Raw genomic sequence first — 13,050 nt, forward strand, 5'->3', positions numbered from 1 at the left:
GTCCTTGACATTTGCACTCTGGGAAAAAGGTTCTGACTGTTTACCCTATCTATGCCTCTCATAATTTTATGTACTTCTATCAGATCACCTCTCAACCTCTGATGTCCCAGAGAAAACAATCCAACTCTTAAAATAATGTAGGAAACTGGCACAGGACAGATCAATTTGTCCTGAACTTCAAACAGTAGCAGGGGTAATATAAGCTTGTGCAATGACTCAATAAAATAATTTGTGTTCTCACTCCCAGGATGGGATAGTTGAAAATTGCAATAATTTCTGTTTATAAGATTGGAAAGTGACTAGCTAATGTAGACCAGGGAAGCTGAATCACATTGTCAAGAACAGAAATAATCATTTCAGTGAGAGGTGAAGCTAGGGACCAGGTTCTTGAAGAGCTGATGGAAGCTGTTGGTATTGATCTATTGAAATGCAGAAGAGATCATTTTATTTAGAATGAACATTCTATAGTTGGGATATAGGATATCTTGGGATATAGTTTTGAGTAATTTCAGCATTGTTTTAGGTGTATGTCGTGTGCCTCAGACAAAATGTTACTAATGCCGATTGGGTGCAATTTGAAGAAGTGGTAAGCAGTTCATAGGACCTCACAATAATACCCTGCCACTACCCCATTATCCACCAACGTTACCTCCCATCCTGTTGCTATTTAAAGGGATACTAGACCAAGTGGACCTCTCCTGCATTAGTGCAGCACCCTCTCCTCCCCCCCTCCCCCCTCCTCCTCCCCCTCCCCTGTGTGAACCAAAGATCACACAGAACAGCGCTAGATAATATGAGAGGGAGGAAAGGAATTCAAATCCAGACAGCCTTTATCACTTTTCATGGTACTTGAAAACCGAGCAGTTGAAGGATCATTCACTGCACTCTATTTTGGTATTCACCAATGGTCCAACACTGTCTCCTTGGCAACGCTATCAATTCAGATTTTTGGCCACAGGGTTAAAAACAAAATGTTCTACATTATAGCCATTATAAAACTAAATTAAGAAATTAAATGTTGCCATATTGCAACAAAGGCAAATTAGCTAAGGCTTTCTGTTATGAATTTTGTGCACTTTACTGGCCCACTGTTCAGTATTCTTTGTGTTTTATTGGCCCACTGCTCAGGATTCTGTGTTTTATTGGTCCACTGTTCAGTATTCTGTGTGCTTTACTGCCCGCTTGTCAATGGAGGAGGTTGGAGATCGTTGCAGAGGGTGCTTCATGCAATTTAGTGCCTTAAAGGCCTAGATGTATACTGTACCATCTCCACAAACAGAAGGAACGGCAGCGAAAATGAGAGAGGCTAGCGAGGGTTCACATCCAAGGAACTACCGCTGCTCTCCTCAAGTAGCATTCTTGCAATCAGTTGTAGAACAGATAGTTTGACTGCAGTGTAATCCAGCAAGTGCAATTGTCCACTGTAACCCACAATCATGATGATCTCTGTCGCACCATATAGGACCTCATTCTGCGTTTCCATTGCTGGCAGAGTACACCTGAATGAAGAGACGTGGTAACCACTTCTATGCTGGAAATAACATGTTCCAACCTCTGAGAAAAATCCTGTGCAAAGATGCTCCTTGGCATTAATGCAAGCTTTATGACAAAGATGCTCCTTGGCATTAATGCAAGCCTCCTATTGCTCTAGCATTGTGTGACTGTCCCTGTCACACTGGACATCAGTGTTGTCCTTTACTCTACAGGATTACTCTACTCCTGTTCTACCAGTGCCTTGTGCCCGCCTGCCTACGCGCAAGCTGAATGGCTCACCATGAGTTGTCCCCAGCAGCCTGTGGCATTCAGATTTATACTCAGAATCATGATCTGAGCTGGTGGCTGGAATGTGAAATGAAATGGTGGTGAGTCTGTCTCCTTGCTGGATACGAAGAACAATAATGTTATGATGGGAGAAGGGAGTGAAGATAAATGGTCCGTGGTTGTACATTCTGTATCTTGTAAATCAGAGTGACACCAAAAGCTGGAGTAACTCAGCGGGTCAGGCAGCATCTCTGGAGAAAGGGTGACATTTTGGGTCGAGAGCCTGACCCGCTGAGTTACTCCAGCTTTTTTAGTCTAAATCAGTGACGTTGGGAGGAGGAGGCAGTGGGATTTGAAAAGAGGATGAGGCATGACAACGTCCTCGTAAACTGGCTCAGCCCTTCCACTGGCCCTTCCACTGGCCCTTCCACTGGCCCTTCCAAGTGCCATTCTCTGGGGTTTAAGGGTTGAAACATACTGGCACTGCTGTCTTCCAAACTTTCCTGTGTTTTCAGCACCTCTTCCATCCCAGTGTGTTTCTGTGGCCTCCAGGTTGTGTGCTGGCTCATCCTATAAGGCAGGCAGTGCAGTTCCAGTGAGCACTTTGCAATTTGTTTGGGGTGATATGGCTGTCATGGTTGAATAGCCACGCATATGCAGCATTGATAAATTGTGAGAACTGAATGGTGAGCGTGAATACTGGATCTGAGTCCTAGCCGATAGAGCTTGGTGAGTGACAGGGCATTTTGTGTAGTATAGGAAAGTGGTATAAAGGATCGCCTGTGGCGTTCTGTGCTGCATCTTGGAGCAACAGACTGGTTCCATCAAGATGCAGCACAGAACGCCACAGGAGATCCTTTCTCCCTGTGACTATCAAACTATCAAACTGTGGCATTCCTCCCCCTTCTTTCGTGGGGTAGACTGACTCCCCTCCCCCCTCCCCAATCTTTGCACATCCCCAATCCTGGACTTTCCATTCGTCACTTTACCTTTCATGTTTCATGTATCTTGTTGTGTTTTATGACTGTTCCCTCCTGGGATAAATGAAGTTCTATCGTATTGTATCGTATTGTATCATAATATGAGTGGAATATAAAGATTCTCTGATTTCAACCTCTCCATGTTCTCCATGGGTGTTGCCTGACCCACTAGTGTAATTCCAGCATTCTGCTTCTTTCCCAGGCAAACCACCATCTGCAGTTCCTTGTTTCTAAATTTACAACACTGCACCTGGGTTCTTAGGGATGGGCATCACCCACAATGCCCACAGCTACAGCCCTGCTCTGCCAGCTGAGCAGATCTGAAGGTCTCTGGCTCTCGTGGGTTTAGGACACCTCCAACTCTCCAGCTTCTGCTCCATAGCCTCCAGTGGAGCCTACTCACCCCACCTTGTCCCTATTCAAGGTCAGCACCTTTTCCAGCCGCAATACCCCAATATCCAGTGTAACAGGTGTTGTGAACTTTTTGCAATGAAAGGTTACTTTAGGTAGTGTTGACCCAAGCAGGTGTATGCAGTCAGCTGACTGTATAGTTGGCATTGATGGCACGCCCAAAATTATTCTGGTGTGCAAGAGTCTGCCACATAGTCTGCAGCCCAGTCAATCAGGGAGGATTGCTCAGTGCCACAAGAATAGTGTACACTTTCACCGACCATCCTATTTAGTTTAGCTTAGTTTAGTTTAGTTTAGAGATACAGCGTGGAAACAGGCCCTTTGGCCCACCATCGACCAGCGATCTCCGCACATTAACACCGTCCTACACAAAATAGGGACAATTTGCAGTTATACCAAGCCACCGTGTTCCTCGTAGTTCCTGGCCAGTTGTAGACTAATTGAAAGCAAATGTGATGATTAATTAGTAAGTAGGATGTATTTAAAGACTCTCTGGGAACAGGATGTAACGTTTTACACTTAGTGTGCGGGCTTTTTCCTTTGTAGCTTAAGATAAAATTTGCTCCCTTCCACTCTACTGGAGTTGTTTGGAGTATAAACCAACAAAGTGCTGAATGTGTTTTTTCTACTTTTATGGTATTTTCACAGGGAAGCTAGTGTCAGATTTGATTATGGGAATTGCTTTGGGTCAGACAAATAGGACAGTTTTTATCCCAGTTATTCGCTCTGATTTCTTGTTCTGCTTTCTTTGCCATCTTCTATAAATAGGACTCTGCTTTGTTTTTTGTCCAAAAGCTGTTACCACATAGAGGCAGCAGACCGTTGAAGAGCTGGACTCTAATTTGACTATCCCCACTCTGGCTTTAACATTGATCAAACTCTATGTATTGTCAGGATATGGAATAGAGGAAATTGGTGCTTCGTGCTTGGTTATTACAAATGCTGGGCAAATAGTCAACTGAGGTAATTTTCCTGAGGTAATTTGGTTGAACTGATGCAGTGAATAGCACTAAACAACAATTACGGCTTGACAATTCAGATATCTGGTTTTGATGTGAACTAGACATGGGTTTTGATACTGATCATCCTTTAATTGCCATTACAATTGATAGATATCATTCAAACTGATCAATTTTCAATCTGCTGGAAGACCTCATCAGATCGAGCAGCATCTGTGGGAGAAAAGGTATGGCAATGTTTTGGTTGAAGCCCTGCATCAGGATTCATATAGTTCTGTGGATATCAGTTTTATCAACAGCGGTCAGGGTCACATAGGTGTAGAGGGGTGGTCACTCAAGGGGGTAGACATTCGAAGGGAGAGTCACAAGGCGGGAGTGTCACACAGGAGGGAGTGACATGGTTGGCGGGTTTCTATTTATGTAGATCTATGGAGATGGCTGAACAGAAAGTGTGTAGAATCTAAGTGTTCTCATTGATGAATTGCTCATACTAAACCAGGCATCACTGCCTGTAGTCAGCCATTAGCGTAATCAGTTGGATAATCCTGTTAAAACGTGAGACAACTGCTGACAAGAATAATGTCTCTTGGTGTAGCTCAGTTCATATCAATGAGAGTGATTGCCTTGGGAAAAAAAATCTTGGGTTACAAAGATGAATGAAATCTGTTGCTCACTCCAACGAAAGATGTGTGGGAACTAGCCTTTTGGATATAGGCTGATGGTTAATAACCAGAACATTGGCTTTCCAGCCACGAGCCCAGACCTGAGTTCAGTAATGTGATGGTGTACTTGATGCTCAGCCACAGAATGATAACTTCAAAGTTAGTCTGACTAAAGCATGAACTGAGTGAATCACTGACAGGGATGAGAGTGCAAATGCACCAAAATTATCTCTTTGCACAAGAGTAGCTCTCAAGGCCATAGACTGTATCTTTATTGCGCTTCATAATACAATAATATTATTTTGAGGCCCAGCACTGATTCTACAAGTTGAAGTCAGGAACCTCTTGGACTCTGAGTCTGATATACTCCCAACCCCAATCCCAACATTAAGGGTAATGGATTGAAGGACATAAGTCATAGGAGCTAGGAGTGCATTCAGAAAGTATTCAGACCCCTTCACTTTTTCCACATTTTGTTACATTACAGCCTTATTTAAAAATGGATTACATTCTTTTTTTTAATCATCAATCCACACACAATACCCCATTATAAAAAAAGCAAAAACAGGTGCTTGGCATTCAGGCCAAAGAGTTCAATCTTAGTTTCATCAGACCAGAGAATCTTGTTTCTCATGGTCTGAGAGTCCTTTAGGTGCCTTTTGGCAAACTCCAAGTGGGCTGTCATGTGCCTTTTACTGATGAATGGCTTACGTCTGGCCATTCTACCATAAAGGCCTGATTGGTGGAGTGCTGCAGATATAGTTGTCCATTTGAAAGTTTTCCCATCTCCACAGAGGAAGTCTGGAGCTCTGTCAGAGTGACCATCGGGTTCTTGGTCACCTCCCTGACCAAGGCCTTTCTCCCCGATTGCTCAGTTTGGCCGGGCGGCCAGCTCTACGAAGAGTCCTGGTGGTTCCAAAGTTCTTCCATTTAAGAATGACGGAGGCCACTGTGCTCTTCGGGACCTGCAATGATGCAGAAATTGTTTTATACCCTTCCCCAGATCTGTGTCTCGACACAATCCTGTCTCTGATGTCTACGGACAATTCCATTGTCTTCATGGCTTGGTTTTTGCTCTGACATGCACTGTCAGCCGTGGGACCTTATATCGACAGGTGTGTGCCTTTCCAAATCATATCCAATCAATTTAATTTACCACTGGTGGACTCCAATCAAGTTGTAGAAACATCTCAAAGATAATCAATGGAAACAGGATGAACCTAAGCTCAATTTTGAGTGTCATAGCAAAGGGCTTATGTAAATGTGATATTTCAGTTTGTTTTTTTAAATTACTCTGCAAATATGTCTAAACACCTGTTTTCGCTTCTGCATTCTGGGGTATTGTGTGCAGATTGATGATTAAAAAAAGAATTTAATCCATTTTAAAATTAGGTTGTAAGATAACAAAATGTGGAAAAAATGAAGGGGTCTGAATACTTTCTGAATGCACTGTAAATTAGGCCATTCTGCCCATCAAGTCTACTCCGCTACTCAAATATGACTGATCTATCTTTCCCTCTCAGCCCCATTTTCCTGCCTTCTCCTCTTAATCTTGGACACCCTTACTAATCAAGAACCTGTCAAGCTCTTTTAAAAATACCTAAAGACGACCTCCATAGTCATCTGTGGCAATGAATTCCACAGATTCACCACCCTCTAGCTAAAGGAATTCCACCTCATCTCCTATCTAAAGGTATGTAATTCCATGTCTGTCACTAGTAGGCTGCCAATCTTAGTGGGAAAGAGGAGATAAGAATTTTAAATCGGCTGCTTCTTAAAAAGGTTTTTGTCAGCACTGGAAGAAGCAGATGACCTGGCTGACGAGATAAGCAGATTGAGTCTGAAGAAGTGTCCCAGCCCGAAATGTCACACATCCTTCATCTTCAGAGTTGCTGCCTGACCCATTGAGTTACACCAGCACTTTGTGTCTATCTTTGGTATAAACCATCATCTACAACGTGGCTGATGAGGAGGTTGTAATTCAGATGATCTGCAGATTATAATTATCAGTGAGATACATATTCAATTTTAGTGAAATTGGATCAAGGATTAAGATTGAAGAAAATTATGGGATATAAATTTCAGAATTAAAAATAAGAATTCTAACTCTTGCGAACTGGTACGCTCTCTTGGGAGCTGTTGGGGCAGATGACTCTTCCAGTCCGAGCCGTGGATAAGTTGGTTGCTCCAATCCTAGCGATGAGACTCCACTGGTGAGACCGACATCGGGCAGAGCCTTAGTGTTGGATGACTCCAATGTCCAAGGTGCAGACAGGAGATTCTGTGGCGGCAGGCAAGATGGTGTGTTGCTTCCCTGGTGCCAGGGTCCAAGATGTCTCGGACCGACTTCAGAACATCCACGAGAGGGCAGGTGTGCAGCCGGAAGTGGTTGTGCATGTAGGCACAGACGACGACAGGAAGAAGAGGAAGGAGGTTCTGCAACATGACTTTAGAGAGATAGGAAGAAGGCTGAAAAGCAGGACTTCTAAGGTGGTTATCTCTGGATTGCTTCCAGTACCTCCTGCTGGTGAGGGTAGGAACATGGAGATAGGGGATTTGAATGTGTGGCTGAGGGGCTGGTGCAGGGAGCAGGGATTTAGATTTCTAGACCACTGGGATCTTTTCTGAGTTAGGGGTGACCTGTACAAAAGCGACGGGTTACACCTTAACTGGAGGGGGACCAACATTCTGACAGGCAGGTTTGCTAGTGCTACACGGGTGGGTTTAAACTAAATAGTGCGGGGGAGGGGGGGGGGGGGGTTGACAAATTGGGAGTATAAGGATGAGTTAAAGGGGAAGAGAGTACAGGAAAAGTTATGAAAGGCACCTGAATTAATGGGATGGAAAGTTCAAGAAGGGATAAGAGAGTAAGGTCAGGTGAAATAGGAACCGGTGTGAGAGGGGAAATGAATACCGAATTAAAAGTGTTATATATGAACGTGCAAAGTATAAGAAATAAAGTGGATGAGCTTGAGGCTCAGTTAGAAATTGATAAGTATGATGTTGTGGGAATTACAGAGACATGGCTGCAAGAGGATCAGAGCTGGGAACTGAATATTCAGGGGTATACTTTCTGTCAAAAAGACAGACAGGTGGGCAGAGGGGTGGCTCTGTTGGTAAGGAATGAAATGCAGTCCCTTGCGAGGGGTAACACAGAATCAGAAGATGTAGAGTCATTGTGAATAGACCTGAGAAATTGTAAGAGTAAAAAGACCCTAATGGGAGTTATCTACAGGCCACCAAACAGTAGCCTGGATATAGGGTGCAAGTTGCATCAGTTGTTAAAATTGGCATGTAGCAAAGGTAAAGAGCCTGTCCCACTTAGGGGATTTTAAGGTGACTGTCGGCGACTAGGCTATCGCTGACAGTTTGCCGGGGTGTCGCGGATATGATCATGAGGAGTCTTCCAAGAATTGTAGTGGATCTCAGCGCGTTGCTGATAAATAATCCGGAGTGAAATTTCTCGGCGACAGCTGGCTTGTCGCCAGGTATCGTTGCTTATTGCGGGCGCTGTCGCATGCTGTCCCCAGATTTGCTAGTTTCTCTTGGATGCATTTCGAAGCACATAATATTAAAATAAGTAAAGACTTTTCAAGATACCATAAAATACTTGTGTTTAACCAATTTATTTACCGTCAGGACATTTGACAGGTAGATTGGAGGCGACAGTTTGATGGTCAGGTAAGCGTGGGAATTTTTGCGATGTTTATGGCCATCAGCGATCACATTTAAAGTAGGCTCCCAAACCAAATATGCAACCCAGAAACCAGATATTCATCTCCTGTACAGTTTCAGAGAATGCCTACACACTTTTCACCAAAATCCATTTAACCACTTAAAAAAATTAAATTTCTTAATACTGCCATTAGTAAACTGGAAGTCAATCCAATTTATGCCTTGTTACAGTGAAGCTTGGTTATTAAGTAACCCATACAAGATGTTATAGTTCAAAACTCTCAAGTACTTACTGACTTGTCAGTGAATTCAGCGAAAATTAGGACGCCGGAGAAGCATTGACAGTGTGGGAATTTCGCGATGTTTCCGAAGACGCTGTAATCTCGACCTGACTCGGCATTGTCGTGGTCATTGTCGGCGGGTAAAAGAAAATTTTGGCGATCTGCTACGACTTTGACAGTCGCCGGCAGTCGCCTAAAAAATCGCCTAAGTGGGACAGGCCCTTAATGCTACGGTGGTTATGGGAGATTTCAACATGCAGGTAGACGGGGAAAATCAGGTTGGTAGTTGACCCCAAGAAAGGGAGTTTGTAGAGTGCCTCCGAGATGGATTCTTAGAGCAGCTTGTACTGGAGCCTACCAGGAGGAAGGCAATTCTGGATTTAGTGTTGTGTAATGAACCGGCTTTGATAAGGGAACTCAAGGTAAAGGAACCATTAGGAGGTAGTGACCATAATATGACAAGTTTTAATCTGCAATTTGAGAGGGAGAAGATAAAATCGGAAGTATCAGCATTGCAGTTGAACAAAGGGGACTACGGAGGCATGAGGGAGGAGCTAGACAAAGTTGACTGAAAAGGAACCCTAGCAGGGATGATGGTGGAACAGCAATGGCAGGTATTTCTGCGAATGATCCAGAAGATGCAAGATTATTTCATTCCAAAGAGGAACAAAGATTCTAAGGGGTGTAAGAGGCGACCGTGGCTGACAAGGGAAGTCAAGGACAGTATAGAAATAAAAGAGAAGACGTATAACATAGCAAAGATGAGCGGGAAGCCAGAGGATTGGGAAACTTTTAAAGATCGACAGAAGGCAACAAAAAGGCAATATGGGGAGAAAAGATGAAGTACGAAGGTAAGCTAGCCAAGAATATAAAGGAGGATAGTAAAAGCTTCTTTAGGAATGCGAAGAGGAAAAAATTAGTTAAGACAAATGTGGGTCCCTTGAAGACAGAAACAAGTGAATTTATTATGGGGAACAAGGAAATGGCAGGCGAGTTGAACAGGTACTTTGTTCTTTTTGTCTTCAGTAAGGAAGACACAAACAATCTCCCAGATATACCAGGGGCAGAGGATCTAGGGTGATGGTAGAACTGAAGGAAATTCACGTTAGTCAGGAAATGATGTTGGGTAGACAGATGGAACTGAAGGCTGATAAATCCCCAGGGTACACAAGGAGGAGGCTCGAGAAATTGTGGACGCATTGGTGATCATTTTCCAATGTTCTAGAGATTCTGGATCAGTTCCTGTGAATTGGAGGGTAGCTAATGTTATCCCACTTTTTAAGAAAGGAGGGAGAGAGAAAGCAGGGAATTATAGACTAGTTGCCTGACATCAGTGGTGGGGAAGATGCTGGAGACGATTATTAAAGATGTAATAGTCACGCATTTGGATAGCAGTAACATGATCGGCCCAAGTCAGCATGGATTTATGAAGGGGAAATCATGCTTGACAAATCTTCTGGAATTTTTTGAGGATGTAACAAGTAAAATGGACAAGGGAGAGCCAATTGATTACCTGGACTTTAGAAAGCCTTTGATAAGGTCCCACAAAGAAGATTAGAGGCAAAATTGGAGCACATGGTATTGGGGGTAGGGTATTGACATGGATAGAAAATTGGTTGACAGACTGGAAACAAAGAGTAGGGATTAACAGGTCCCTTTCAGAATGGCAGGCAGTGACTAGTGGGGTGCCGCAAGGCTCGGTGCTGGGACCGCAGCTATTTACAATATACATTATGATTTAGATGAAGGAATTAAAAGTAACTTTAGCAAAATGCAGATGACACAAAGAGGATGCTATGAGGATGCAGGGTGACTTGGACAGATTGGGTGAATGGGCAGATGCATGGCAGATGCAGTATAATGTGGATAAATGAGGTCCTTCTGTAGTTATACAGGGCCCTGGTGAGACCACACCTGGGGTATTGTGTGCAGTTTTGGTCTAATTTGAGGAAGGACATTCTTGCTATTGTGGAAGTACAGTGTAGGTTCACGAGGTTAATTCCTGGGATGGCGGGACTGTCATATGAAAGAATGAAGCGACTGGGCTTTTACACACTGGAATTTAGAAGGACGAGAGGGGATCTTATAGAAACATATAAAATTATTAACGGATTGGACACACTAGATGCAGGAAACATGTTCCTGATGTTGGGGGAGTCCAGAACCAGGAGCCGCAGTTTAAGAATAAGGGTTTAGAACTGAGATAAGCAAAAACTTTTTCACACAGAGAGTTAAGAATTTGTGAAATTCTCTGCCTCAGAAGGCAGCAGAGGCCAATTCACTGGATGCATTCAAAAGAGAGTTAGATAGAGCACTTAGGGCTAGCGGATTCAAGGGATATGGGGAGAAGGCATGAATGGGGTACTGATTATGGATGATCAGCCATGATCACATTGAATGGCGGTGCTAGCTCAAGGGGCCGATTTGCCTGCTCCTGCACCTATTGTCTATGTATCTATCTATGTAACTGTGAGTTAAACACTGTTAGTAAATGTATTGTTCAATATTTTGATTTGTAGCTCTATTGATCTTTATACTCGTCTCACGACAATATTTCATTTCGAGGGAATTATATATCGTTATCTATTTATAATCAAACCTTCAGCATCTTTCTGCTGGGCAAAAAGTTCTCATCCTTTGTCTATAATCTTAAGATTTCTATATTTTTTGTTTGATCTTATTCCTGCCTGCCTTTCTTGCAGTCCTTGTTGCTGTTTGCAACACTTCCAATTTTGAAAAACATGACTAGGAATATGACTAGTTGCCCATTTAGTAGAGGGCTTACAAAATCAGGCAAGGCATTCATCTCTGGAGGATGCAGCTTCCTGCTCAAGGAGAAGTGGTGCTGACAGAACGGCAGAGTATTTATTCAAAATGGCGCAAATGAATTAGTACGAGGGGACCTGCTAATTAAGGAGTTGCCACTGCAGGAGCTGCATCTGCAGGAGTCTTAAAGTGGACAAAAATACAGCTTCTAATAAAATCAAGTGGCATGCCCTTTGTCAATACAGTCTGCATTCACTGTTATGCCCATCTGCCTGTGTGCATGCTTATATTGGAACGAAAGCTAAGTGAAGTATGATCCTTCCTCATGCATGTTTCTCCTGCGGTCCATGAGCCATGGCATGTCCAAGTTTGAAGGTTTTGTTTCACCCCAGCACCTTACATTCTTTGAAGTCAGTGGCAGCAATTTCCAGTTGGTACAGTGCTGTCACAATCCCTAGCATTGAGGTTCTATGGGTCAGTAAGACTAATAGACCTTTAACAACTAACACACTGAACGTAGCTCGTGCATGCCGATTGTATACAGTTCATGACACCTAGATGCCTACAGTTTCTGAGGCTGCACCTAAATTTTTTAATTTCTGCCAAGAATCTCAGCTAAATTTGATATTTAATATTAATAAGCATTGCCTCATGTAAAATAAATCCTGACATTGCACTTGGTCATTGCTGCCAGAACTGATTCATAAAATTGACTGTTTAATATGTGAGGTAAACAGGTAATTTTAACTGACTCAATTCTTGAGCTGAGTCATTCTTTTATAGCTACAACATACTGTATATTTTTAAGGAAATAAGCAAAAACATACTGTATATCACAACATACATTTTTAAGGAAAGTTACTAAGAAAAGATAATTTTGGGGGATGGTGCAGATAATTCTCAATAGGTGTGACAACTTAATCCCTCTCCATGCTCATTTCATATGTTTCATAGATAATGAAGGGATGGCCCCAAAGTAAGAAGGAAAGAAAGTATTCTTTTGGATTTCAAAAGAAAGAAGTTAATTGCATTTGTGAATCATGTTTTCAAGTTTTAACTTTCTCTTTTGTTACGTAATGAAATAATTTGAGAACCTTTTTGCAGAGATAACGGTAATAATTTTTCAACACTCATTGCATTTCCAATCTACTATTAATATTGCAAGGATTCAAGCAACATGGAGTCACAGAGTAAGTTTTTGTTTTAGTTTTAAAGATACGGCATGGAAGCAAGCCCTTCGATCGACCATCGCACTAGTCCTATGTTATCCCATCTCTTCATTTACTCCCTGCAAATTCGAGACAATTTACAGAGGCCAATTAACCTACAAACTTGTACGTCTTTGAGGAGGAGGAGGAGGAGGAAACCAGAGCATCTGGAGGAAACCCATGTAGTCACAGGGAGAACATTCAAATTCCACATGGGCAGCAGCCGAGGTTAGGATCGAACCCAGATTTCCGGCACTGTGAGGCATCAGCTTTATCAGCTGTGCCAATTATTCGATTTGGTGTTTTGTTTTTGTCAACATAAAGAAAAAACCTTATTTTTCAACTGG

Source organism: Rhinoraja longicauda, chromosome 1 (genome assembly GCF_053455715.1).
Source record: "Rhinoraja longicauda isolate Sanriku21f chromosome 1, sRhiLon1.1, whole genome shotgun sequence".
NCBI lineage: Eukaryota > Metazoa > Chordata > Chondrichthyes > Rajiformes > Arhynchobatidae > Rhinoraja > Rhinoraja longicauda.